This window comes from Zonotrichia albicollis, chromosome 1, assembly GCF_047830755.1.
Source record: "Zonotrichia albicollis isolate bZonAlb1 chromosome 1, bZonAlb1.hap1, whole genome shotgun sequence".
In the NCBI taxonomy this organism is placed as follows: Eukaryota; Metazoa; Chordata; class Aves; order Passeriformes; family Passerellidae; genus Zonotrichia; species Zonotrichia albicollis.
In genome coordinates, this window is record NC_133819.1 from 112,313,901 (window position 1) to 112,340,074 (window position 26,174).

The 26,174-nt window shown below is 40.8% G+C and overlaps 1 protein-coding gene across 19 annotated transcripts in view; it reads left to right on the forward strand.

Moving 5' to 3' along the window:
• Positions 1 to 26,174, forward strand: part of DTNA (dystrobrevin alpha) — a 226,053-nt gene that overhangs the window by 93,200 nt on the left and 106,679 nt on the right. Inside the window, exon 1 of one of the 19 annotated variants that reach the window (XM_074550471.1) lies at positions 6,300 to 6,467. The exons of the other annotated variants lie outside the window; for them this stretch is intronic. The gene's annotated coding sequence lies outside the window, so the exon portion shown is untranslated. Of the gene's footprint in view, positions 1 to 6,299; positions 6,468 to 26,174 lie in introns of those variants that run through there. 19 annotated transcript variants of the gene reach the window in all.

Here is a 26,174-nt window from a genome sequence, read left to right on the forward strand (position 1 = left end):
GTATAAAGCTTTGTATTTGCAGGAATCTTAATACCTGTTCCTATCAGAGGAACCTGGATCTGGGATTAGAAAGCAAGGGAGACTGGTGTGTCTGACTGAAACTGCTGGGGAAACTTTAGCAATCCAGATTATCTACTGATGACATAATCTGGCCAGTACTGCAGGGCAGAATATTATGGAGAACTGCATGACTCATAATGATAGGTGATCAGAAATATTGCTCAGCTCCTTGTCTAAAAGCCCTGGGTCTGAGAGGATCCACTGTCACTCACCATCCATCCACCCCTGGCACAAGCACTGACTTGAGGGAAGGGCGGCACTTCCTGACTTCCACCCACCTCCTTGGCTGGCCTCCCTTTTGCCCATAAGGTTTGTTTTTCTGAACTGGGTTGACCTTCTTCAGTTTGTGCTGGTGAGGTGAGGTAAAGGTAAAAAAAAAAAAGGATGAAGTGACCTAGAGCTTCAGGCAGATGCCCTCACTGCTATTCTCTCAGCAGCTATAACCACTCTGGCGTAAGGGGATTCTGCAAAAGGTCCCTACAGCCCCAGGATTACCTGGATTTTAATCGGCACTCCAGTAATTTATTTTGTTCATTTTAAAAGAGGTTAAGGTTTGTCTGCTTGGAGCAAAACCTTAGGAGATGTACTGATACCATCTGCTTTAGGCATCCAACTTGGACGACAGCGTTAGGAGCAGCATTTCCCAGTAACTGCATCATAGAGAGGCAGGTGTCTCCACATGGGCAATTCAGGTCATTCATGCTAGATGCTTAAAATAGAATGTATGCAAATTCAGACTGTCTGCTGCCTTCACCTCATCCATTGCTTACGTCTGTTTATGTCTTAAAGGTGATTTATCCTTGAACTGCTGAAAGAGACCTTGCACTCTTTTAAAATTGCCCAATGTGAAAAAAAGAGTGTCTGTGTTGGGCCATGACTGCATGGCAATTACAGCACGTGTGCCCCCAGCACACACTGCACAGCTAAGCTGCTTGGGGGTGCACCTTGGAGGTGCTGATGGGTGGGCAGTGGTGGGGGACAAGAGAGCAGGAGGTCTGGGCAGGACCAGCAGCGGCCCCATTGCTTTTGGGTGAGTGGCCAGAGGCCAGTGGCTGGGCTGATTTTTTTAAAAATGATTCAAGGAGATTTAGCCCCAATGGTTTTTTGAAGCAGTTTAGCTCTTGCCTTTGCAGAAATATGTTAAAATATAAATGAAGAAATGTGTTTCATATAAAACCATCTCTGCAGGAGTGTAAGCGACCGTGGTGGTAGGGAACCTAATTGCCAGTTTATTTGTGGATGTTTTTTTAAACACATCCTTTTGAGAGCTATTAGAAAAAGGCTGTTTCATCAAACTGCTCCCTGGCCCCTTGTGTTTGCATGTTTGCTCTGCTGCTTTGGAAGTGCTCGAGTTGTCACTCTGCTGTAGAGTTGTCCAGTCTTCGAACATTTGTTCCTCCCAGTATTACAGTGTTGCTTCATATGGCATCCCTGGCCTTGCTTTCAGTGCCATAGTAACCATTCTCTGGAAGGGCAGCAGGACAAGACAAGGAGCATGTCAAGCACCTAGAAGAGAGAGAAAAAATGCAAAAACTGACTTGACAAAGTCTTGACAAGTATGGCAAATATTTGACAGTGTTTTGTGGTGGCCGGTGAGTTCTCCCCAGGAAGGAGAAATACAGGAACAATTCAGAATAGTGAGCAAAAGTTCCTAGTGGCCCACCAGTAGTTAACAAGGGGATCGCACAGACCAGTCCTGTGTTGAAAATAATGTGCTGCTTGTAGCAGCATGGGGAACACGGGTCAAACCCTCCAGTTCCTAGGCTGTTCTGAGGCACTCTTGGGGAAGAGGTAGGAATGATGAAAAATAGGCTGGAAATTTTATCTATCCTCCTTGCTTCCTTGCTTTCTTCCTCTCTTTTTCTCTTCCCTTGCCCATGTATCTGGATGTTCTCAGTTGTTCAGCAAGCCTGTAGGAGCTGGCAGGCATCTTGCAGGCATCCATGGAAGTGTATGCAGGCAGGGTTGCTGCACTTGTTCTCTGCCAAGGTTTGGGTCCCTTGTTTGGCTTGGTATGGTAGTGCACTTGGGTGACACACCTGTCTTCCCAGCCACCCCAGGAGTCCATTGCTGGTAGGCAAAAAGCAAGGCTGAGCCCAGGCTTCAAAGAGTTTTTGCTCATTCTGACCTATTTTGCTTAAAGTGCTTTATTTTGCATTCAGAGCTTAATCTCAACCAGAGGCACACACTCTGTGAGAAATCCAGCTCATCAAATAATTGAAATAATTTTTTGGGACACTGTGGGTTCTTGCACCATAGGGCTTGAGTGTTTATTTGGCTGCCAGTGGCATGCACTGCCAGTTACCAGATAGTTGGATCCTCGGGGAGGAGGGAGTAGGGGGAAGGAGGAGCAGTAAGGACTTTAGTTGTCACAACCTTTTTTCAGCTATTACAAGATAAGGGCGCGGTTTCGTAACACAAACTCTGCCTGCCTTCAATGCAGGGTCTCTCCTGTGCAAATCCAGGGATGCTCCCTCCTCTCTCCTCTCTGCCTTCACAGCAGTGCTGGAACTGGAACAAAATAGTTGCAGTGTTGTGAAATGGCTCAGCCACAGAGGGGATTGTGCATTGTATTTCCACCACTGTGGCCTGAGGCATTTTAATTTGAGAAGGGCATCCGGGTGAGCTGGAGCCCAGATGGGTTTGTCAGCACTGGGGCAGCCACAGCCATGCCCTCTGGCTGGCCCTGCCCTCCCCTGCAGTGGCTTGCATGAGGCTTGGAGGCTCTGCAAAGCCAGCTGGATCCATGCTGTTGGGGCTTGCAGAAGCCTGAGGCGATGTCCAAGTGATTGCAAGATTTGCCTGGGTCCAGCCTGGCAGGCTGGGAGCCAGAACTGGCTCAGCATCTTGTTGACGCCCCTCAGGAGCCAACTGGGTGCCCTTGCACTGTGCCCAGCAGCTCTGCTGAGACACCGAGGCTGGCTCAGCCAGGGTGCATCTTGGATCAATGGGATTTAATGGTCCTGGCTCCTTGTGAAAGCAATGAAATGAGGAAAGAAGACTGGGCACTGGTGTCTGTATAAAGGAAGTGTAAAACTCTGATCCTCACTGGCTCAGAAATCTGGCAGCAAACAGCCCCAACCACAGGTTGTTTCCTTTTAGTATCTCGCCATCTCCTGGGTTGCAGCTCAACCTCCAGCCCTTTGGGCAGCACTGGGGAGGCCTTTCCTGCCTATTGACCCAAGCAGCTGCCTGGTGCCTGGGCAGGGGTGCTGTGAAGGAAGTGCTGCTGTCTATCAGGCAAGTGGAGCAGTGAGATGTGATTCCCTGTGCCATTTCCTGCTTGGCTTTGGAAGTGCTGGAGCAGTGCTGTTACTCCATCCCTTGTGCTCACAGTGCCTTTTAAGGGGAAAGTCAAATCTTGGCAGCTGCTGCAGGCTGAGTTCATCCAGAGGGAGTCAGAGTTCATCCAGAGGGAGTCAGTACCCACAGGAGCCAGGCTTTACCTTTATTTTGTATGGCTCAGGTATTGTGGGAAAGGATCAGTTATCCCACGGCAGTAGGAACAGAGCCCTCTAGAAGGTTCAGTAGCATTTCTTATGAGAAAATATTTTGATGGGATAATAGCCATTCATGTTACAAGTGCACATGTGCTTTGTGCCATGTGTGCCAGGCAGCCCCTGGCTCACAGGTGTTTAAAGAAAGGCAGAGTAACCTTCCTCTGAGTACATTTGACATTGGCTCCTTCTCCTTTTGCATTTCCAGGTAGTTATTAACTGACTCTGTTCCAGAACAGTGAGCATGCAATGATGCTTCAAGCCGTGCCCAACCCTTGCCACACAAAAGGAACTGCCATCTGGAGGCTGGTTTCCACCTTTCTTAGCACATTCCAAAGGCCTACCCGTGTTTAAAAAATCCCTGAAGAGTTCAGGGCTGTCTTCCATTACTGACAGGCACAATTTCTAAAACTGTCTGGATTTTCCTGCAGATCTCCTGAAGTTTTTTACAAATCCATGGGAGGAAGGAGATCTGGGTTTGGGGGGAACACAGCAGGAAAGATAAAGACCGTGAAAGCGTGAAATCATGAGTGACACAGGAGGCTGCTTTTGGCCTTGGGACATCAGAGAAGACATGAATTATTGAAATGATGGCTCTGTTAATCTGTGTGTTGTCAGCCCTTCTATAAACAGTGAGCAGGTGCTGTATGACTGCAAGTCCTGTTGAGTGGGAAAGCCCTCTGGTCATGGAGTGTGGGGGGGGACTTCTGCTGAGGCTGCCTGACCTGGATCATTTGTGGGTTCAAAATGATGGATATTGCTCTTCAAAAGCCTCTGTTCCTTTCTTTTCTAACAGGTGATATTGTTTAATAGATTCCATTAGAATCCCTTATTAAGTTTTTCTTTTCTACTTTTTTTACTCTACACAGAATCCAAGTGAAGGCACTAATAGTACTCAGGACAGACTGTAATATTAACAGATGTGCATGGAAAGTTTGCTTGCCTTTCAGCTTTGGGGCTTTTTTGCAGTTGTTGGTGGGTAAAGTACTTAACACAGTGCTGCAAACAACTGTGTAGTAATTTAAATTCAAACATATTATACAACCTCTGGTGGTGCTTTATGTGTTCTGATCATCAGCATCAGGGGAAGAAAATTCCCTGTGTATTAAACAGAGAATGGCATTGAGTAACTGTGGGAATTATTGTGAAGAGAATCCTCTTGCACCATGTGTTTTGACCCTATATCCAGAGTGCCAGACAGAATTTTAAATGTGAATCAATAGGTAAATACCTAGTTCAAGGCAAAGTAAGGTGACTCTTTCAGGAGCCTGCATTGCTATTTTCCATCTTCAGAGGTCTCTTAGAACAGCTGCTACTTTGAGCATCTTCAAAACTGGAGATCTGTGGACTCCAAAGCCAGCTTTTGCTGACAGATAGAGCAAGATGCAGATTTCACAAACAGCTTTGGCAAGTCTTGTATGAAAATAGGGTAAAAATATTATGAATTAACTTGGTTAGAGTTTGACTCTACTTACAAAGCAGTAAAAGAGAATGAATTAGTAATTAAGGGTTTATTTTTGTTTTGGACCCTCTGATGGAGTGGATTGAGGTCCATGATAGCAGTAGCTGTTTTTTCTACATCTTCCATTACATTCAGACAAATTGAGAACTAAATAGAAAAGTTGACTTTTTGATGATGTAGTTGCTGGACTACATTATGGATCAATAGTATCTTTCACACCTTGAACAGGCTTTTAATCCTGAAAATGAGAGGAAGTTAGTCCTAGTCAAAATGCCTAACACATTTTGGGGAAGGCAGGTTCCTGGAAAAACCTCATTAGGATCGTTTCAGAAAAGCAAGACCCATTTCATGTGGCAGGTATCAGGTTGCTGCCACTTTAGTCCCTTCTCTTGCAGAAGCTTTCTGCAGGGGAAAGGCTTGGCTACATGACATGTTCTGTCCTTTTCTCTGCTGAAACTGCTGGAGGAAGAATATGGCCCTGCTTTGCAGGATGAATTTGTTCTCCAAGACTCAGTTACAAGATTGGGACCTTAGTGTGGTAATTCATGTGTTCTAATACACTTCCCAAGGCAAACTTTGAATGGTTTTCATAAGATTTCTCAGTAGTTCAAGAATACATTTGAAGCTGTAAAGCATCAATGTTTAACTCAAAGGTCTCTGCTATGGTTAGTCCTCATGCTTAATTTGGTAGGGCAGTATTAATAATGATTATTTAGTGATTTCCAGATAAATTAATTTCTGTTCCACAAGCAAAAAATTTTGCTTTTTTCCAGACCACAATGGTGAAAGTGCATGGTTGCTTTGTTTCTGAAGGTGTAAATCTGGTGTTCACTGCCTGTACTGGCTCTGTATCTGTACCTGTATTACCAGTGAATTTCTGACTGCTGAGCATGATTTTGTGGTTGCAATTCCTATGGAGATAAGGACCTAAATGTTGAAACTAGTGAATGGCAGGAGCAGGAAAATAATGATTATCTGCTTAACGGGTGTTGATGTCATACTACTGACTCATTTGTTTTATTAAAAATAAACCCCAAGTTGTGCCCCAGAGCAAAACCTATAGTTTATTTGTGTCTTTCTTTTTAGACTTTGCCATTACTTAGCTCTCACAGGTGACATGAGCCTATCTGGGTTAGATTTGCTGCATGAGAAAACAACCCTGACTTTTACCGGGTGGGTGGACAGGAAAAAAACCCAACTTTTTGTCAGTCTTTTGTGTTGCAGCAGCTGGATTCATTGCTGCTATAGCAACACACCACATGATGAGGTGTATTAGATTGCTCTGCGCAGAACACGAGGGGGAAAAGGAACACAGCTCCTTGCTGAAGGTAAAGGTTGCACTGGAGTTTCTGCTGGAGAGCTGGGGAAGGTCAAATGCTCCAAGTCCCAGTACTTGTTGTGCACAGAGGAAGGTAGAGGCGTGTGGAGGTGTTAAACTGCAGACCCAGGTAAGGTACAGCTGCATTGATAACCTGAGATCTTAACCCTCCTCCCTGTGGCAGCTCAACTTCCCTGAGAGTTTTCTCTTAGCTTTTGCAAGTGGTTATTTTAAAGTTGCTTTGCTAATGTGACAATGTGAAAACATTGGCAGCAGTTGGAACAATTAGAGAGAGACTTCTACTGCAGAGAGACCAGTCTTACAGATTAGGAGGTGATTGTCTTCAAATCAATGCAAAAAGTATATGTAGAGGGTTTTTGTTGTTTCAGCTTCGCTTGAAGGTGTTGAACAAGTTTTGATTTTGTTACTGTCTGCACAGTGGTTCACAACCTCTCTGTTTTCAGTCAGAATTCAGGGCATTATCTACTTAATGATTTTTTTATCAGTACTTTTTAATGATCTACTCTTTTTAGCATTTATTAACACTTCTTCCTCTCTCCCTCCCAATCTGCTTCATCAGGTTGCCCGAGTCTTCTTGGAAATGAATTTTCATATCATTTACTCCTTCAGGTTTTATGCTGCCTCCTTAAATCTAGCAGTGTTGATGCAGTTAAACTTCAGTGCACCTGTAAAGACATGAAAGTGGAAACAGTGCCACAGGTTATTGTGGTTTTTGCCCTGTTAACCATTCATCCACAGAGGTAAAGAGCAATAATTAATGTCAGCCTTGAACTTAAATGTTTATTCAGACCCATGTCAAACTCAAAAAACTACTAATTCCGCCATGTTCTTTATGCACCTTTTTTTCTTTTTTTTTTTGCTTTTACCCATCACTAGGTTAAATGTCGCGGGCTTTCAAGTGGCATCCATGAGGCGGAGGAAGTACTTTAGAAGGGGAAAAAGTGAGGGACCAAAACAATAGTGGAGAAGATGGAGAGCCTTCCTGAAATTCAAGTTCAATGATTTAGTACTTTTCCTGCTTCCCATCAAGGGTTTCCAACATTTTGAATGCTTTCTATTATCTACAAATTACAACATATTTTTTTCTTAAGACTTACCATTGCTTTAACATCAGGCAACATATCAAGGATGTTGAAATGTGCAGTCCTTCTCCACTGCCCTAAGTAAAAGATTTCAAGCAACCTCTCTGTTTCTCCCCATGCATTTATAGCCTGGTGGTGCCATGTTCAAAGGGCTCATTGGCAGGCTGGGAGCATTCCTGTGGAAACTGAGGGATGGTGCGAAGGCCAAGCCTTCCCCTCACTCACCCCTTTTAGTGACAAGAAGGGGCAGTCTGAGTTGGGGTATAATTGAGCCAAGTCTGAGTGGTGGGCAGCTTTTTCACAGCCCTGAGCAGGTGTGCTTTGTGTGGCGCTGTGGGGACTGCACGGTCACAGCTCAGGTTTGAGCCAAGCTCCCCTACCTGTAGTGAGGTGACTTCAACGCTGCTGAAGAGGGAAGCAGGCACTCTGCCTGGGAGAGAATTTGTGAAATAAAAATCCATATAAATGTGCAGCCCATTAATGACCCCTGATCCCAGAATGAGACAGGTTTGCAAGAAGTTGAGTAGGGATTCTTGAAAATGAAGATTCAAAAAGGGTGGAAGTCTTTGAAGGGGAAGATTAGCCGTACAAGGGAAAACACAAGTGAAGTAGGACAGTGATTTAGCTCTACCACTTTGAGCAGAGCAAGGGAGTCCAGATCAAATTATTTAAGCAATCATGGTAGCTTAATCTGTCTAGATTTAGGGACCTTGTTTGGTTGGGTGAATGAGGAACCTAACTCAAACACCCAAGAGCTCTTTCACTAATTCAGCCCATCCATTGTGGCCTGAAGTATAAGGTACCATGGATGCAAGTTGTTCATAGCATAGTACTACTAACTGACATTATCTAACTGACTGTCACAGAGATGCACTGGGAGTGTGTTTGTCCAGGGAATTAAAAAATTATGGAATCTAGAGAAAAGGAAACAGGGCACCTTCTTACTGAGTACTACCCCTCTCTTTTTGTGTTTGGAATCACAGATGTGATAGTTTATCACATGGAAGGGAGAAAAGGAAGTGAGAGTTTTATTTAAAACCTTCATTATTAAGCAAAACCAGTGAAACAACACTGAAAAGTGTCCAGCTAATCATCTTTGCAAGACTAGCAAAAAGGTAAGACATTATGGAAATATGGGTATGGAAAATCAAGTTCTCAGTGAAGCCTCGTGAACAGAAGGAATATGAGAACTGTCAGTAAAAGATAGTTTCCTTCACCAAATAGCATTCCATTGCATGTATTTTTTTCTAGAACAATATTAGACTATACAAATGTCCTTAAAGATTATAAATTTGGTCATGATTTGGTCAATTTGATGTGTTTTCAAATATCACATTTTATTCATTTGTAGGATCTGTGGGTACATATGAACTTTCCCCTTGGGCTTTTATTCCTTATACTTTCTACTGTCTCATTAACCCCAGTGAATCTTTTCTAAAACCTTCAAAACAAATAATACTCTCTGCTAGCTGAAACCTCTAAAATAAACAAACAATAATTCTTTAGTTTATGAGTGCCTCTTCTATGTGAACCAGCTGAGAAAGTCATGGAAGACTGCTAAAATGCACTACTGTGCCTTGAGAATTAATTTACTGCACAGTTTTGCAATTCAGATTTTATTCAGCATTAGAACTGTAACTCATTAATAATGTCAACAGATTTGCAAGGGAGATCTCATCTGCCCACTCCTACAGATTAAATCACACAATTTATTGATATGATAATCTTTTTACTAGATTTGGAATTGTGGAAAACAGCAGAAATACCTGACTTGACTGCTAAGAAAAAAAATTAACCCATTGAGCTGACATGACTGTGTATCAGCCTCTGAGAAAAAAGAAAGAAATCTGGACTCTTGATCAGTAGGAACCAAAACTATGTCTGAATTTCAGACATGAAATCGTAAGGCTACATGCGTGATACGATGTGTATATGCCTTGTATGCAAATAGTAACGTAGGCAAGATTCCAATATGGAACAACTTGCAGAGACTAATTGATATAGGAATATGTGCACCAGTAGGAGCAGGCCAGTCCCTCACTCAGCTATCAGATGGCTGAGATGTTTTTCTAGGGATAAATATGTACATGGGTGATTACAGTAGCAGATGCTAACTCTAGGAGCTTGAGCTGCATATCCAAATGTTCATCTGGCTCAATCAAAATGAACAAAAGCATTTCCAAAAGGAGGGCTAACATCTCCAAGGCTGAGTGGGCATTGGAAGCAGTCCAGAATGTCTTCTTCACATGCAGGAACTGTGCTCTCAGAAACAGTTATTTCCAACAGATCCAGCCACCTAAAGTATTGAACATGGAAAATTAAAGAAAACTGTTCTCTTTGGAAGAAAGCCTGCTATGAAATCATCCTAGGAGAAGTTGGTTCAGTTCTTCATAGAGCACAAGAGCTTGTGGTATCAGGATGTTCATCTCAGATATCTCTAGGGCTGGCTTCAACACCCATTTCAGCTTTAAGTGTGTGCTGAAACAGGTCAAACACATTCAACAGCTTGTGGAAAATGAGGCTCTGGTCCAGGACTGCTATAGCCACTGAGCAAGGAAAGGAGGCTTCTATATTAATGCCTCAAGGACACAGGTAAAACTGCCATTTGGCCACATTTGTCTGTGATCAGACTTCCTGTAATTTTTCCTCTGAGGAGCTTGTTTTCAATATTGGCAAGTCCCAAGTGCTCACAGATCACGAGTCTGTGCTACAGAACCGTCATAAGATGCTAGAGTTCCCCTGCTTTCAGGCTTGCTGCATGTTGTTTTCTGCAGCTGTGAACCATGGAGAACTTCTTTGTTGTTTTGCAGAGCAAAAGAGTCTGTTCAACCTCCTGTTTCCAGTAGTAGGGTCTCCTAAGGAAAAAATGCCAAATGCTGTGACACCCTGAGAAGAAAATTCTCCTATCCTGATGGAGTGGTAGAGATACAGCCAAAAGAAAAGCTTTTTAAGGTGGGCATATAGTGCAGAGACTCTAAAACTTAGAGATGCTTTTGGGAATATGTGCAAATTATTATTTTCAGTAGCAAAAGAAGAAAATCAGCTCCTGTAGCCAGAAGCTTAGGGCCTCTGGTGGCTCTTAGAGAAGTTAGGTCTTTGAGCTGAAAGGGAGCATAGTTTCTTCCAACAGATTTGTTGCCTGATCAGCCTGTGCTGGGATGGTCTGTAGCTCTGAACATCAAAGACTAAAGGTCCTGTCCAGATGCTGAGCTATGGAAAAGGTCTTCTCTGTGATTCTACCACCTCCTTCACCAACTTCAGGCTATACTAATTAATGAATCTATGACTAGACACCTCCCTCCCTGCCTGCCTGTCCCGTGTAGCCCAAGTCATGTACTTGCTTGTGTGTGTGTGTGAATATGCACCAATGCACACACAGACACAGCTGAAGAAATTCATGTCTGTCATTAGACATAAATTATTGGGTTGAATTACTTTGTTTTTCATGATTTCCAGAAAGAAGAATGACTAATGAAAAGATGAAATGTCATGAGCTCTATTATTAAAGATAAGTGACCTAAGAAGTGCTGTCAGATTGGGTGAAGGAGGGTAAAACAACTGCTAAGTGCAAGTCTCCCCTTCCTTTTGCTGGGCAGGTAGTCTGTTAATGGTGTCACATTGTGTGCTGTTCTTCTGGGATGCTGAAGCAGCTCTGGTTGCTTCTGAGGTGTCCCAGCCCAGTCTCACTGAGAGCTGCAGCTGAGCACTGGACTGAAAGCAGCTGCAGGGCTGAGAGGCACTGTGCCACCCACCCACCTACAAACTGTAATTAGGAATGTTCCTTCTCACGCATTTCTGTCACAAGGTGAGCACTGAAAGTCTGCTGGCTGTCTCTAGTAGGGGTATTTTTTTGTGGAGTGCTTCTTAGAACGGAAAGAGGCAGATTAGGCTTTCAAGCACCCTTTGACAACAGCACTGAAGCTCAGGGTGCACTGAGGAATGCTAATATGGGAAAACTAGGAACATCTTGACTGTTAATTTTGCTGAAGTTAGCAGAGCAAGGCAAAAAAAAAAGGGTTGGGGTTTTTTTTTTCATTTTTGTAACCCCTAGGCTTCATAAATACATCACCCTTCTTTATTGTCAATTTGCTCTGAAAATCATTGCTGACTTCTCACCTAAGGACTTACTACCATTCTAGTCAGGCTATCTTTCACTTATATAGAAGATTTCTTGGATTTTTACCAGTCTTAAATTGTATTGAAAGTAGGCAGATGAACATTTAAATTAAAAGGTTAATTGAAACAGAGATATTGCACTGGCACAGTTAATTTGTTTCAGTTTAAATGTTTATTAGCTTAATTGAATATTTACAGAACCCAGACAAAAAAAGTTGTGCGTCTATTTCCACAGACACAAAAGTAAATGTCCTTGTACTCAAAAGGTAAATACCCACTAATAACACTTAAAAACAGTACTCTGTAAGAGCGTATTTCCAAAATAAGGAATTTTTTTTCTGTATTTAAACACCAATTATTTTATGATTTCTTATCTGTCACCAGTTTCTTTTACAGTTCTTTAGGATTTATGAGCACAATGAAGTCCTCAAAGGTGTCAAGAAAAAGAGCTTCCATTATACAAATGCTTGGGGCAGGAAGCACTGGTAAGATCTTCTGCCTGACAGGAGATTACCAAATGATTGTCTTGTCTTCTTGTCTTGTTTGAGAATGAATGATCATCAAGATCCTCACGAGGAAAAGTTGTTAGAGAAATCTGAATGCTTTTTCTTTTCTTTAATTGAAGAGGGATCAGGAACTGCAGAAAGGGGAAAATGTGATCCTTTCCAGATTTCCTGGAAGAAACCATATTTCAGTTAGTTGGCTTTCCTAGGGTGCCTAATTTAGTAGCACGGTCAAACTGTATAACTAGTCTAGGGGGAAAATTCAACAACAATATTAACACCAGAATTTAACTGATCAGACTTCATCTGTATGAATACAAATGTGGTTTTTAGACAGAACAAATGGTGCAACAATTTCCAAAATAAGGAGTAACACATGTTATTTGGAATATGTTTAAACATGGAAAAGTGCTTTAATTGGATTATTGTAAAGAAGTTTATGTTTGAAAACATTTAAGCTTAATAGAAATGGTATTGTGTGATTCCCTGCTCAAAGAAACATTATGGCCCTAAATAGCAACACAAATGGATTCCCCCCCACCCCCAGTATCTAATAGACAGACTGTTTTAAATTCTACTTCATCCCCTGTATTAGTTTCCTGAGAGGATTTTCATCATCAGGCTTTAAGGAATGCACTTAAGTGTCCGGTTTTCGGCTGTTTGAAGGGCCTGGAAAGGCCCGGAGTGGCCTTGGGACAGCCCGCGTATCGAAGGACGAGAAGAGGCTTCAGTTCTTCTTTTGGTTTTTATGTTTATTAATTGTTTATCTAAAAGATGTTCTTTCAGCCCGACAGAGGTCTGCTCAGCAGTCAGCCATGGGCACACTGTGCCGCTCTCCGTAAAGCCACCTATCTTTATACCCATTGTTACGTGTACAATATTTATCATTTTTCCCCAATACCATTTATTCTTATTACTCGGTGCACTTTCAGTAATGACCAATCCGAAAGTGCCACCATCACCAAAGAAGATGGAGGAGAAGAAGAAGAAGAAGAAGAAGGACAGGACACACCCCAATTCCTCCATCTTACTTCTCTAAACCCCCCTGTACATAAATCCTAAACCTTGTGTCTCACCCTCTAATTAACTAATCTTTTCGCCATTCACCCCGGTGAAGTCCTCTTATCTTCATACAGGTGTCGTCTCCCATGTAGGGTCAAAGTCCTGCCACCAGACACTTCTGGCAACATTCCAGGACTCCCGGGCCCCCCAAGGGTGGTCTCGGTGGCCCGGCATCTCAGGACTCAGATCCTGAGATCCCACACTTAAGCACTGAGGTCTTGAAACTATGGTAATTTTTAATCTTTAGGAAAAATCCAGTTAGACCGTGTTGCCTTATGGCAGTGAGGCATTCAAACTTCTCTTCACATCTTAGTAGGTAATTTTCTCATTATAGCATCTGTCCCAGTTATACAGGTGGATGTACTGGGACAGTATTATAGCAAAACCACCAGTTTGTGACATATGGAAAGGGGCTCTCATCTCAAACCATGATTTTACTTTATACATCTTAGCAGCACTGCAGGATGGAAGACAGTTGGTAGTCGTGGGCAATGATGTGGATACAGAGGTGAGGATGTGCCTCCTGTTTCACTGGAAGTGTGGCCATAGCTATTTTCAAAGAATATTATCCTACCCTGTAGCTAACTGCATCAGTCCTGAGCATCTTAAATGTGCTGCCTCCTGTGGCTTGAGAAACAAAGCCCAGTCCTTTGGCCTCTAAGCAAAAGAGCTACTGTTGGATTATGATCATTTCCTGCCAGCCATTCGTTGTTTCCTGAGCAGTGCACACACAGCTCCCATGGCAGCAGCCATGCAGCAGGTGCCCAAATGCTTCTCTGGTGCACTGCTTCAAACTCATGTGTTCTTCATGTAGGCTGACCAAAAATACCTGTTGTTCTTGTTTTATTCCATAAGCCCTCTGTGTTTGTTCCCTGTTAGAAATGTAATTGTTGACCTCTGAAAATTTTATATTCAAAGGTACAATTCACTCTCTTCTGTGGGCTTTGAAAATATTTGCAGTATCTTAATATGAAAGACCTGATAGGAACCCCTTAGCTTCCAGGCTGCACATTCCCTGTATTTCCCTTCTCCTCTGGTGTCCCCACTGCCTTCCCTGGGCTGCATTGTCACTCCCTTCTCTCTCATCTTGTTTCTGAACTGCTCTTAGGTGTTTTTGTACTGGAGACTTGGAAATCCCTTCCCTGAGTGCCAAGATAATGTGTTACAGGGGAGCAGTGGTGGTCTCTCCACCTTGAATGCTTGGCAATGATCTTTGGAAAGGAGAATCTGTGGGTTCATGACAGAAGGGGATGATGGGGGATTGTGAGCACAGAGACAGGACACTGGCTGCTGGGGAAAGAAGAAACCTTTTCTTACAGCTGGATCTTGTGTAAGGTTATGCAACCAGCTCCTGCCATGCCTTCTCTTTCATGTTTTTGCTGCACCTCAGTGCTGAGTCTCCTTTACAGAGTGAATTCATTAGTGATGTATTAAATTCAGGGAAATGGAGTAATCCTGAACCATGATTAGAATCTAAAGAAGGAGTATGTTTTAAGCTAGCCATTACTAGGGTTGTTTTTTTTCTCTGAGTTGGTAATATAAAAGTCTGTAAATCACATAAATAACTTAAGAGACTAAAAGCAGAATTAAATAATTATTCATTTTGGGTCAGGTTTTGGTTTTTAAGAGCCTAAGTGTAATTATTCTGACACAAGGGACATTCTAATGGTTTTAAAGCAAACTGAAGTGGCTGCAACAGGAAACCCTTGTGCCATCAAACACAACCAGTTGGTACAAGCAGTGAGGCAAATTCCCATGAGCTGGAGTATCACCAGCTTGCAGTGGTTCTGGGAAGTTTCAGGTCTTGGGGACCTTCCTTGCAGGAGAGATTGTGATTCCACACATATGGACTGTGTATGGCTAGCAGGGAAGCATTTTCTTTGCAGGGCTTTTTTTCCAGCCTGCTCTCTGTTTTCTCTTAGTCAAACAAGGGACTCAGCACATTTAACTGAGCTGCATGGAGAGAAAGATGAGATTTTAAACTGCTGAAATTCTAGGAGTTCTTCTTCTGTAAGGCAGAGAATGTATCAGGTAGATGCAGAAATAGCTTTTGCAGTTCAGAAATATATTTTGAATAGCAGAACATCCCAGGCCCTTAAGTTTTGGGTGAAGTTCAAAGAAATCCTTCCAAAAGCTAATTCAGAATGTAGCCAGGCCATTCTGTTCCCATTTGTCTTTCTAAAGCCTAGGAAATAAAAAGTTTTTCCAGCAGTCTACCAGTGCAATTAGTTCAGAAAATTTTCTTTGGTTTGGGGTTTGACTTGGCAATGTAGAGAACAGCAACAAATCTGAAAATAGTGAGACAAGGAGCACAAAGTGCTTTTGCTCCCTTTTACTAAGTTCACTGTAACTGTATTTTGAATTCTGACCAAGACCAGGTTAAGGTTGTAAATAAATAATAAAAGGCTGTAAATAGTGTAAGGACAACATTGCAATGATCTCACCAGTTTGTAAAAAAAAAAAAGTATAACATTTTCTGTTCAGCTGAAATGCCCTCCCCTTGTCCATAAACCTAAAGTGTAAATTGGAATTTCTAACAGAAATAAAATACTCTACATAGTGTATTTTTAATTGAGTGCTACCACATGAAAGAATATGTCTTCATAATGATGTTTCTGATTTTGAATTAACTGTCAAGCCCGGACTTTTATATTGTTCAATTGTACCTATTGGAGGGGGATAGTAAATATCTGAAGCCCCATTCTGGTTTCTGAAACTTATTTTCTAGGCAAGTAATACCAGGGCCTTAAGTACATTTTGCCTGGGAAAATGCTAATCCATCTTCCCTTCCACTGGCTGGCCAGATGCGAACAGAAAGGCCCCAGTGATGTGCTGAACGCAGAACAGACCATCCCTGGTCCCTAAAAACTCCTGCAGGCCAAGAAGAAGAGTTTCAGTTGTTATGCCCACATTTTAAAATAACTTCCCCTCTCTTCTTTGATTTTTTGCATAAGGATGGAGAATATTTTAAACCTTTCTCTTCTGGGAGTGTCCCATGCAAACTGTATTCACTGTTTGCTGGTTACACTTTTCCTGTCAAAATTCTGGACAGCTAAGTGATAGATTACTTCCATTGGAATCAGTGACTGAAATTAATACCTCAAGGTCATTAGGTGACTTCCTTGTCTTTGTAAAAACAGCATATTATTTTAAATCCAAAGTTATTAAAGTGGATAAAGATGTGGAAAAAAATTGAGCTGATCAAATGGTTTATACAGTCTCCAGTAGAGACAGTTTCACATCTGCCACTCTAGGATGAACCAGATCCTGTGGTTTCTGACAAATGCCACTTTTTTCATTGGGAACTTCACAGTGACTAAAGAGCAGAAGTGATTGTTGATTCCCACATTGCTGTCATTCATCTCTTATAGGTTGTTATTTCTGATGTTGCTGTTCTTTTGTCTTGGCTCCCTCTTGATTTTGAATCTGATCACATTACAATTTAACCTTGCAGCATTCTAATTTTAACACTGCAACACTACAAAATAAACAAACATACAGATGAGATTGTTTTCAAAGGATGATGTTTATTTTCATTGCGCCCAGCTTGATCTTTTGGTACAGAATGAAAACTCTTCTTCTATGAAAGTGGACATCTAATGGACATCTTACAATATATCCAGAAATAGAGGTATCCTAAATCATAGGTTACTTTTGAAGACACAAGATGTTATGGCTAAAATTAAACATAGGTAAAATCCTGGCAAAATTGAGTTCATTGTCATTGAAGTAATTGCAAGCCTTTTCATTGATTTAAGTAGAACTGAGATTAAACTCTGCTTTTCAAGAGAAGATGTTTTTCTCTTGCAGACATATGCATCCTTTCTGTTCCCTTCTTTTTTGCTCTAAATGAATGTACCATGCTGGAGAAGAGCCACTCTGAAGTTCATGGCCTGTAGGAAAGTTGGCATGCCAGCTGCAGAGAAGCCCCAGCCAGTGCAGGCCAAGCATGGCTGCAGACGTCAGCCCAGGCCTTCTGTCCACAAACAAGAGGGTATTTCACTTGACAGGGCTGCAGCCAAAAACTCCAGGTGGATTTCAACAGGCTTCAGTGCCCACTGTTAAGGGGAGAGATTTTAGACATGTTTACTGGGACTTTGAGATCCCTACAAAACATTTTCCATAAGGTGTTGTGCAGGTTGCATTTGTGAAAGGATATTGCTGTAGCAGCCTGTGTTGGATATCAGCTCAAGGAAGTAAGTCCACATCAAGCTAAGGGATAGCAATACTCAGAGTAAATGGCTTCTGACTTTTAGAAGTGTTTGTTTCTATGGAGAGATGTTAATTTTGCCCTTTGTCTCTGTGGCAGAAATTAGAGGAGCAGTGTTATGTCTGCCTTGTCCCAGGTGTTGATGCTGAGGGAGATTACCTGGGGGCATGCAAGGAGTAGAGCAAGTACTGTTGCATTTTACAGTGGACATCTTCAAGGCAGAAGCAGGGGTTGTACCAGGATGTCTTGTTTTCAAAGTAAAATTCACAGTGTTTGTTCCAGACAAGAGAAATCCACCACAATATTTTGCTCCAGGACTCAGGTAACTCTAGCTAGGAGCCATTAAATGCAGATCTAAGTGTCTGCTCTTCCATCATTCAGGCAGCTTTGCCTCAGCTTCTGAGGAAACCTAAACCCTTTGCCTTCTGAGGAAACCTAAACCCTTTCTTTTAAAGAACTAACATTTGCTTTCCCATACAATTACCTGCCTGGAATATCAGAGGATTGTTTACAGAGGGAAAAAAGACAAAAAATAAGGAAAAAGACATTTTTGTTTTTTAAAGTCACACTGTAAAAAGACTGAAAAGTATACCTTAAGGTCCCTCTTTTTTTCCCAATCTGTACTTTTCCTCCATAAATATCAGCATAAATTGATGCATATACTGGAGTTTGTGTTTGATGCTTTGTGACTTCAGGAACAAGTAAAATACCTTTGTACCAGGTCAGTGGTGGTCGAGATGCTGTATTTTGCCTGGAAGGACCAAAAATGTGTATAGAATTCTTTTTCATGCATAGAAGTAGAGAACAAAAGATTATTCTGAGTTGATGTTGCCTGTGGGAAACTTAAAAATTTTAATTTTAAAAGGTTTTCTATCCGATAAACATTCAGGTGTTGACCTGTTTTGCAGTCAGTGTTTTTAATACTAGGGAAACAAACATAAAACGAACACTTTCTTTATCGTGATGTAACAACATGTTCAGATGTGACTACTGTTTGTTTGGTATGCATGAGGAGAATAGGAACATCTTTCCCTTAGACATTTGAGGGAGTACTTCCTTGTACTGTATTCATTGTTTTTCTGATCCTTTGCCTGTCAAGGACTGAGCAGTCAGGACTAAGATAATGTGATGTGTCATTCTGATCGTAGCAAATACAATATTCAAGTTGGATGCAGTGCAGGTTTTTTTTTTTTTTTAATGTTTGTACCTGGCTTTTCTGTTGAGATTTCAGAGGTGAGCAGAAAGCATTCAGATGTGAAGCACTGAATTTGGTGCTCAATATTTTTCCTCTTCAGAGCAGCTCACCTAAAACTGTTCCAGTATCTGAGTTTTTGGCAACATTCAAGAATTCAGCAGATGTCACAAACTGCTGCTGACAGATTCAGCAACTTTCAGGACCTTAAAAATGTTGATTCTCCAACACTTTCTTTTTAAAATGGATTATAATTTTTATATGTATGTATTTTTACAGTTTTATAAATCTGTAATCTTAAAAACTTGCAAACTTTTTGATGTTTTCTAATATTCCCCTCAAGAGAGCAACACTATTTCAGTCAGAACAATTTCAGCAGAACACTCTGAAATTATCTGATTAATTTTAGTTATTTGTGTCTCAACCTTGAGTATGTTTCTTACACACCTAAGATGATTATCAAAAAGGCAAAATCTTAGATGAAACTAAAGTGTGAAGGGATCCTGTTACTGTTTCTTTTTCCCCTCCTTATTTTGACCTTATTAATGCTGCCAGGTTATTTATAAGCTACATGACTGCTATGCTAAAACCTTTGCAGGCTGACTGACTGTATTAGAAACTGACTGACTACAAATTCTACCTACAGAAGTGCTAAGTGTAATGCTTTTGTGTCTGTCCCAAATCTCTGTGATGCTGTGCATTAGAGGACAGAGCCTTAAATAGTGAGGATAATAGTGGGGGATGACTGGCACTTGATATAAACAAACCTCCTGGTGCTGGAGATTGCCATTTGAAATCCTTTCAGTTGTTCTCTTCAAGTGCAGAATAAAGTCATGTATGCAAGGGACTCTACCAAAAGGCCTCTGCCAAATATTTCAGCACTCTGCAACAAAGGTGTTTGTGCTCTCTAGCTGCTCTGAAAGTAGGATTGAGTGGCAAAACGGTTAATAAAAAAAATAAAATTGTAAGCAACTGGGAATAATCTGCCTCTCTGACTCCTTAGAGTCCCCTTTTCCATTCATTTGTGTTGTAAAACACAGTTTCACAGGATTGCTTAAAACCAAGCCTGCAGCTAAATATTTACCCAAAGGATTTTGTTAAATCTGTTTCAGTGCCTCTGGAAATGAATTCACACCTCTAATTCCTAAGTACCCTTTGCCTCTGGGCATCTGTAGTGAAATGCAGGTATTAGAAGAGCTGAAATCAGTTGAGATAACTGATAACCTGAGTCAATAAGCAATGGACTGAGAAGACAAAATGATCTTTTGTCTCTCTGGGGTTTGGAAATGGAAATTTTTGAGCTGAAAAGTGATTTTTCAGATAATGCTTGAAAAGTGATTTCCGGGCCTGTTGTCAGCCTTCCTTGCATCAGTTAATTGGCAGCTAATTTAGTCCAAAAATATTGCCCACCAGCACTTCTTCTCATAGCAGGTGGAGAACACCTGAGAAAGCATTTGTGCCAAAAGGCTTGGCCAGCCCCCTTTACTAAGGGAGGAGCAGCTTCCTAACAACTCTAACACTGCTCACAGTCAGCTTGTGGTTTTAATGCATTTCCCTGTTTTATAGGGTGTTACTGTCATCTCAGTCACAGGTCATAGGGGTGTTTGCCAATTCTTCTGTATTTTTCATGTATCAGCTTTTGGCATCTCTTTAACACACAGGAGACCTGAGCCCAGTGCCCAAAATCCAGCTGGATGGTTTGCTCCCTTCCTTTGCTCTCTGTTTGACACTCACAGGACTAAGGCAAGAAGCAAAGTGGATCAGATGACACTGAGCACTCTGCTGCTGGACATCACAACCCCGTGATCTAAGACAGGGCAACTCTGAAACGTCACAAGTCACTAGAGGCAAATGGATGGTTTGGGAGGGACAAAACAAAGGTAATTGTGAAGGCAGAAGGAGCAGTGGGGGAGTGGGATGTGGCTGCTGAAATGGTCTATTTTGAATATTCTATGTTTAAGAAACTAAATTATGAAATATGCAGGAGGAAAAAAACATATCCACAGGTGAAGAATGCAAGATGAGCCTCTGCTGATAAAACTCTACTACATGTTTTTTTATACCACTGAGATTCTCATCCAGAAATATGTCTGGAGTCTCCATTTCACCTCATTGAAAGTAGCATTGGGCCTGCAATATATGTTTCAAAAGATTTACTGGGATAGTTTTAAAAGCCACAGACTTTAGGGCATTCACTGTTTCTCTTGAGAGACTGTCTACAGCCTCGTACATCTTTCACTTCGAGTTCCCCTGTTGAGATCAGACGTTTTCTGTGTTTAAATGTTATTCCTGTTACTCCTAATTAAACCCTGTACATCACACCTTATAATTCTCTCCCCAACATGAACAGCAGATAGCATTTTTATTCCCAGCTCATCAGCATTTAACAAAACTGTATAGATTTGATGTTACTCTCTTCCCAGAAATAAGACTCTCTGCTCTGTCATTGGAGTGTTTTCCCATCTCTCTGCATCTCCTTGCACTCTGTCAATGGCTTCCAGACAACTTGGTGCCTAAACTAGAATGTAATAGTTGAGTGTAGTTGAACCAGAGCCAAACAGGAGGAGGAGGAGGTCTCTTGCTTCCTACTCTGATGTGATGCATTTGATAAGGCAGACCAAAAATACACTGTTGCTTTCTTGCCAGAATACCCAGAAGAATATTAGACATGCTCTCAGAATTAAGCAAATGACACCTGAGGTGCAAATGTACTTATTCTTGTTTGCAAATATCATTAACCAGCTTAGCTCAAATCTGCTTATTACCAACTCAAACACCTTCAATTGAGATGCATCTGGACCAGTTTAAGAATTGTCTCTACTTATCAGCAGGGTCAAATTGGACATGGTTTTGTCCAGACAGTGGTGTGGCACTTGTAACTCGCACAGATTTCTCCTTAGAGCCAGTTTCTGCTGCTCTCTGGATTAGGCTGGTGGCATTTCCTACAGCAGTGTCTCAGTGTGTGGCTGGAGCATCACTCAGGAGAGCTGCTGCTGGCTCAGAGAATGGGTGTTGTACACAGGCCGTCTGGGGGTGGAGGGGCTGTAATTGCAAATTGTCACTGTGGCAGTGAATTCAAGTCTGTTTTTCTTGTCAAAATCCAGGCCTGTAGATGTTACTGCTCTCTGCAAGGATTCATGTAATGCTCTCGTTTTCGTGCCCTAATTGAAGTGTCCCTGCAGCAGCCACGAGTACCTGGCCACTGGGCTGCTGTGGTCAGTGCTTCATTCTGAAAGCATCTGTAAAGTGTTTTATCTGCTCAGAACTGATGCATTTCACATAAAAATTGGCTTGTAACAGTTTGCATTGCCACTCTCTGTCCAAGGATATATTGTGCCTTGCAAGCTGCTGGAGGCCTTAGTGCCCCTTGCTTTTCTGTGGGATGTCTCTGTGCTTTCACATTGGCCACCCCTTCCTCTTCTCCTTTCAGCTGTGAGACCTTCTCATAGGTGATGGCTGTTGAGTTTTGGTGACTGGTCTTTGTAAAATAACTCTTAAGTGTGGTGGGTCTTGGGAATGGCTTTACAGCCTTTACAGCTCATGCTTCAGTGACTGAGTTTCTCTGTGGAGTGGTTTTTGCGGTGGTTCTCCTGGAACTGTTGTGTTGCATTAGAAGGAAAATGAAATATTTTCAAAGGAATAAGGTGTTGAAGAAATAGTTTGAGGACATTTAGTCTTTGGGGGAACATGACATAAGACATGAAGTGCTGTGTGACAGTGTCTTGCCTGTTTTGGCACCTCTTATTTCCTGTTGTTAATGATACAAATGTCATCTTTCCACAAAAGTTGATGCACTGTGTGCATTGTAGAGCAGTGCTTGTGTAGGAGTGTGTATTCTGCCTTGACTACCCTTAGAGGAGTGTTTCTAAGAAGTGATCTACTTCATTTTACACAAAGAAAAATCTTTAAACAACCATTTGGGGATTTCACAGCACATCAGGGATCTTTGCAGCCATAAGTGCCAGCCTGCTTCGATGTGCTTCTTCTGGGCTTTCATGTGCTCCCCTTGGCTTTCTTCACATTCCCTTCTTGCCGTGGGAAAGGTACATTCAGGACACTGAAATTTCTCCAGATGAGAGTCTGCTTACAAGCCCATTTCTAGTAGCTGAAATGTTTATGTGGTATTGGAGGAATTTTTATAATCTCAATGTTCTTTTGCAATATAATTAATACTGTTTTATTTAAAATGTTTCTCCTCAAGCATATACAACACTAACTCGAGTTTAGCAGGGTCCAACCAGTGTTGGAAGTAATGTGCATTATCTGAGAGACACAGAAGAGTGAATCACATGTAGCAGCCTGTTTCTGTTGTGTCCATTTACAAGCCATTATCTTTGAATTCAATATTTCAAGCATTAGCTTTCTGTTCTATCTTAATATATGAGACTATTTGCTACATAATTATATTGTGTTTCATTTTCTTCTGTATGCTATTGTAATAATGATATTGCCTAATAAAATAATGTCAGATTTTAATTAGGTTAAAAGTAATTTGTTATATTAGGTTTTTTATTTGAGAAAATGAACTAGCTGATAGTGCATATCAAGCTGTCCATTTTTTTTTTGTTTGCATTTGCTTTCATTTCCTGTTGTCCTTTACCTGTTGAAATAAGGGTGGGTTTTTTTCTTCAATTGTTTTAAGTTATTACAGCCTTCCACAGCCTTATGTCTAACACACTAGTGTTCTAGTGAGGACATAATATGCCTTTCTATTAATTAAAAGGATAGTTTTGCAAAAATTTCTGCTCCTAGTTAATAGCTGCACCTTTTTAATCATTGAAATAAATTACCTAGACTAATGTGAAAGGGTGTTATGATAATACTGTGTGAGAGTACTCCAGCAAAGGGAGGCTTAAATTTGCTGGGAGGCAAAGACAGAATACATTTGCATCAAAGACAGTTTTGGAAAAGAAAAGCTTGTGCTAACTTTTGTTGTGGGGTACTTTAGGAATAACCAGTGATGTAGGAACTGGCATAAAGTGTATTTCTCTTCATAGTTTATAAGAGTGTCATGAATAGCATCTCAACATACATCCAAATAATGAATAAAAGGATGAACAGGTGAAAGATTCTTCTGTTTCCTAATGCTCTTTAATTCTTTAATTCCTTTTGTTTTCAAAGTGACCTCAATACTCTGTAAACTTCCACATCACATGCAGAGGAGCTGTGCTCTCTGTTATGTGATTAAAGGTTATCTTTATTGGGAGACACTGACTCCTCCTTGAAGTGCCATTTCCAAGTACATTCCCTTTTATGTAACCTACTGCTTTTAGGCTGCCCTTTTTTCTTAGACATCTATTGAGAACTAAATAGAAAACTTTTGAGCCCAGTTCAGCAGCCTATTCCTCTTTGGCTAAGTATGGTAATTACAATGGAATTCAAGCATATGCTTTGGGTTCAGTGTGTATGCAAAGGTTTTGCAGGATAAGGGCAGGTTAAAGAAAGCTTTTGTTGAACAGGAGCCCATGTTAGCTTTTCTATGTATTCATCATTAGAAGACTCAGAAATTCTTATATTGACATGTGATTTCTTGTCACTTAAGCTCTATACAAAGGTAGACATCCCATTGCTGGTTTTTATTGCTGATTCTTCTGTTACCAGTGGTACTGCCAGCCTACCTGTTCTGTTCCTGTGGTGTATAATGACTGTATGCTGTATTGCTTGTGTGGTTGTTGAGGGCTATGCAGGCAGGCACTTATGGGGCAGGAATGTACAGACCCTCATTTCAGTCATTATGACTTCAGCAGAGTTAGTATCTTAACTGAGTATCTTGAGGATTGAACTTTTTTATAACTAAGGCTGCCTAGTGAAATAATTTAAAAAATGCATGTGAAATTTCTTTTTCCACCACAAAATTAGAGACATAGAGGTGTGATTTTCAATGAGATCTGATACTTGAAAACAGAATTAAAGTTAACAAGTTGACATCTGCTTTCAAAGCATCATCATTTGAATGCAGCCACCAAAACAATCAAGTTGTATTCCTGTTACCCAAGGGCCACTCACAGAAGGGATATGGCCAGGTAAAAAAGATAAAATCTTACATTCCTTTATGCCCTTAAAGCAGCTAATTGCTAAAAATGCCTTCTTCAGATATTAATTAGATCAGCCTGGAGGCTGCTCCTGCTTGCATTAAGGATCTGATTTCTCTCTGTGTGAGATTCATACAGATGCAGTAATCAAAGCTTTCTTTGTCTCAGAAGGTATATACTTAACCCAGAATGCTCCTAAATGCCTTAATTCCCATCCTGGTATCATTCTTCTGTCCTAGTGCCTGCTCTCACTGAGCTTCAGGACAAATTAACAGCTACCACTATGAAAGAGTATAGGTGAACAATTTCCTCAGTGCCTCATCATTCTTTCATTTGAAATCTATTTTCTCCCTTTCTGGCAAATAGAGCTGGAGAGACTTGAAATTCCATGGGATTGTTTTTAAAGATTCTTTTTTCTAGCTGTGTTGTTTAGATATAGTTCAGACTTTCTTTTCTATAAATCTATTTGTTGTAACATTTCCAAAAATTGAAAAGAAAAAAATCCAAAGGTATCTGTTTCAGGCATAAAGATAAAAAACCTTAAATACTCCTTGGTTGTCAGTTGTATAATGAAACACATCCTAGCTGATAAGATTTTTTTTCAACTCCTCTGGATCAGTGGCTATTGCATAAATTGTTTGGCTGCCAAAACTTTTCATCAGGTAAGGTTACAAAGCCAGTAGCTGTTCTATTAAGTAATTTATTTGACTACTCACAGTACTTAATTTTAGTGAGATTTTCCCAGTACATGTGAAGGATCTCAATAATTTCAGCTTCCTAGGAATGCATTTTCTCCTGCAACCACCATTTGGTTTATTTAGTTGGTTTTGTAATTCTGAGGACATGAAAGTACCTACTGTCCTACAGCAAATAATCATCAAATCTGTATTTACCAAAACTGACAGCTTGTATTATTAAAATTGGCAGAAGCCAAGAAATGCTTCCTAACACAATTGTATCACTGACAGCTTACTCTCAAATGAATTTGGGTTTAATTATGGCAGTACAAGAAGAACTGAAAGATCCCTTTGACTAAGTAAGATTTTAATTATATTTGATATCCTGCAACCTCCTTTTTGTCTCTACAATGGCAAATAAAAAAGAAAGAGGACCAGACTATCAAAGTATCAGATTATCAATTAAATGCTTCCTGTGATAGTCCTTATAGTTTTTATCCCTTGAATTTCATTACAGTTTTGTCTATGAATTATGCCTTATCTAACTAAGTGAGATGAATAGAACTACATATTTGAGTGTTCAAAGGTCATCAGTTCTTTGTTGATCTTGGCTTTTAGAAAAATAGTTTTAAAAAAATCATATTTTGAAGGAAAAGCTACAATGCCAGTGAAATACAGCTCCAAAATGAGCTCCTGGGAAAACTTCATAAAAATATTTTCACATCAGACAAATCGGATTTGGTATTGTATATTATCAGCTTTTGTGTCTGAGTTTTGGGGGCTTCTTCTTTTCCTGGAATATGTTTTGAGTATAACAAAAAATAAATGACCATTAGTGGAGATTATTTCTAGCTACCCCTTAGTTGAACTAAGGCTCTAAAAGGTCATATATAAAGGAAATTGGCATCTTCTTTATTGTTTTAAAATATTTAATAAAATTTA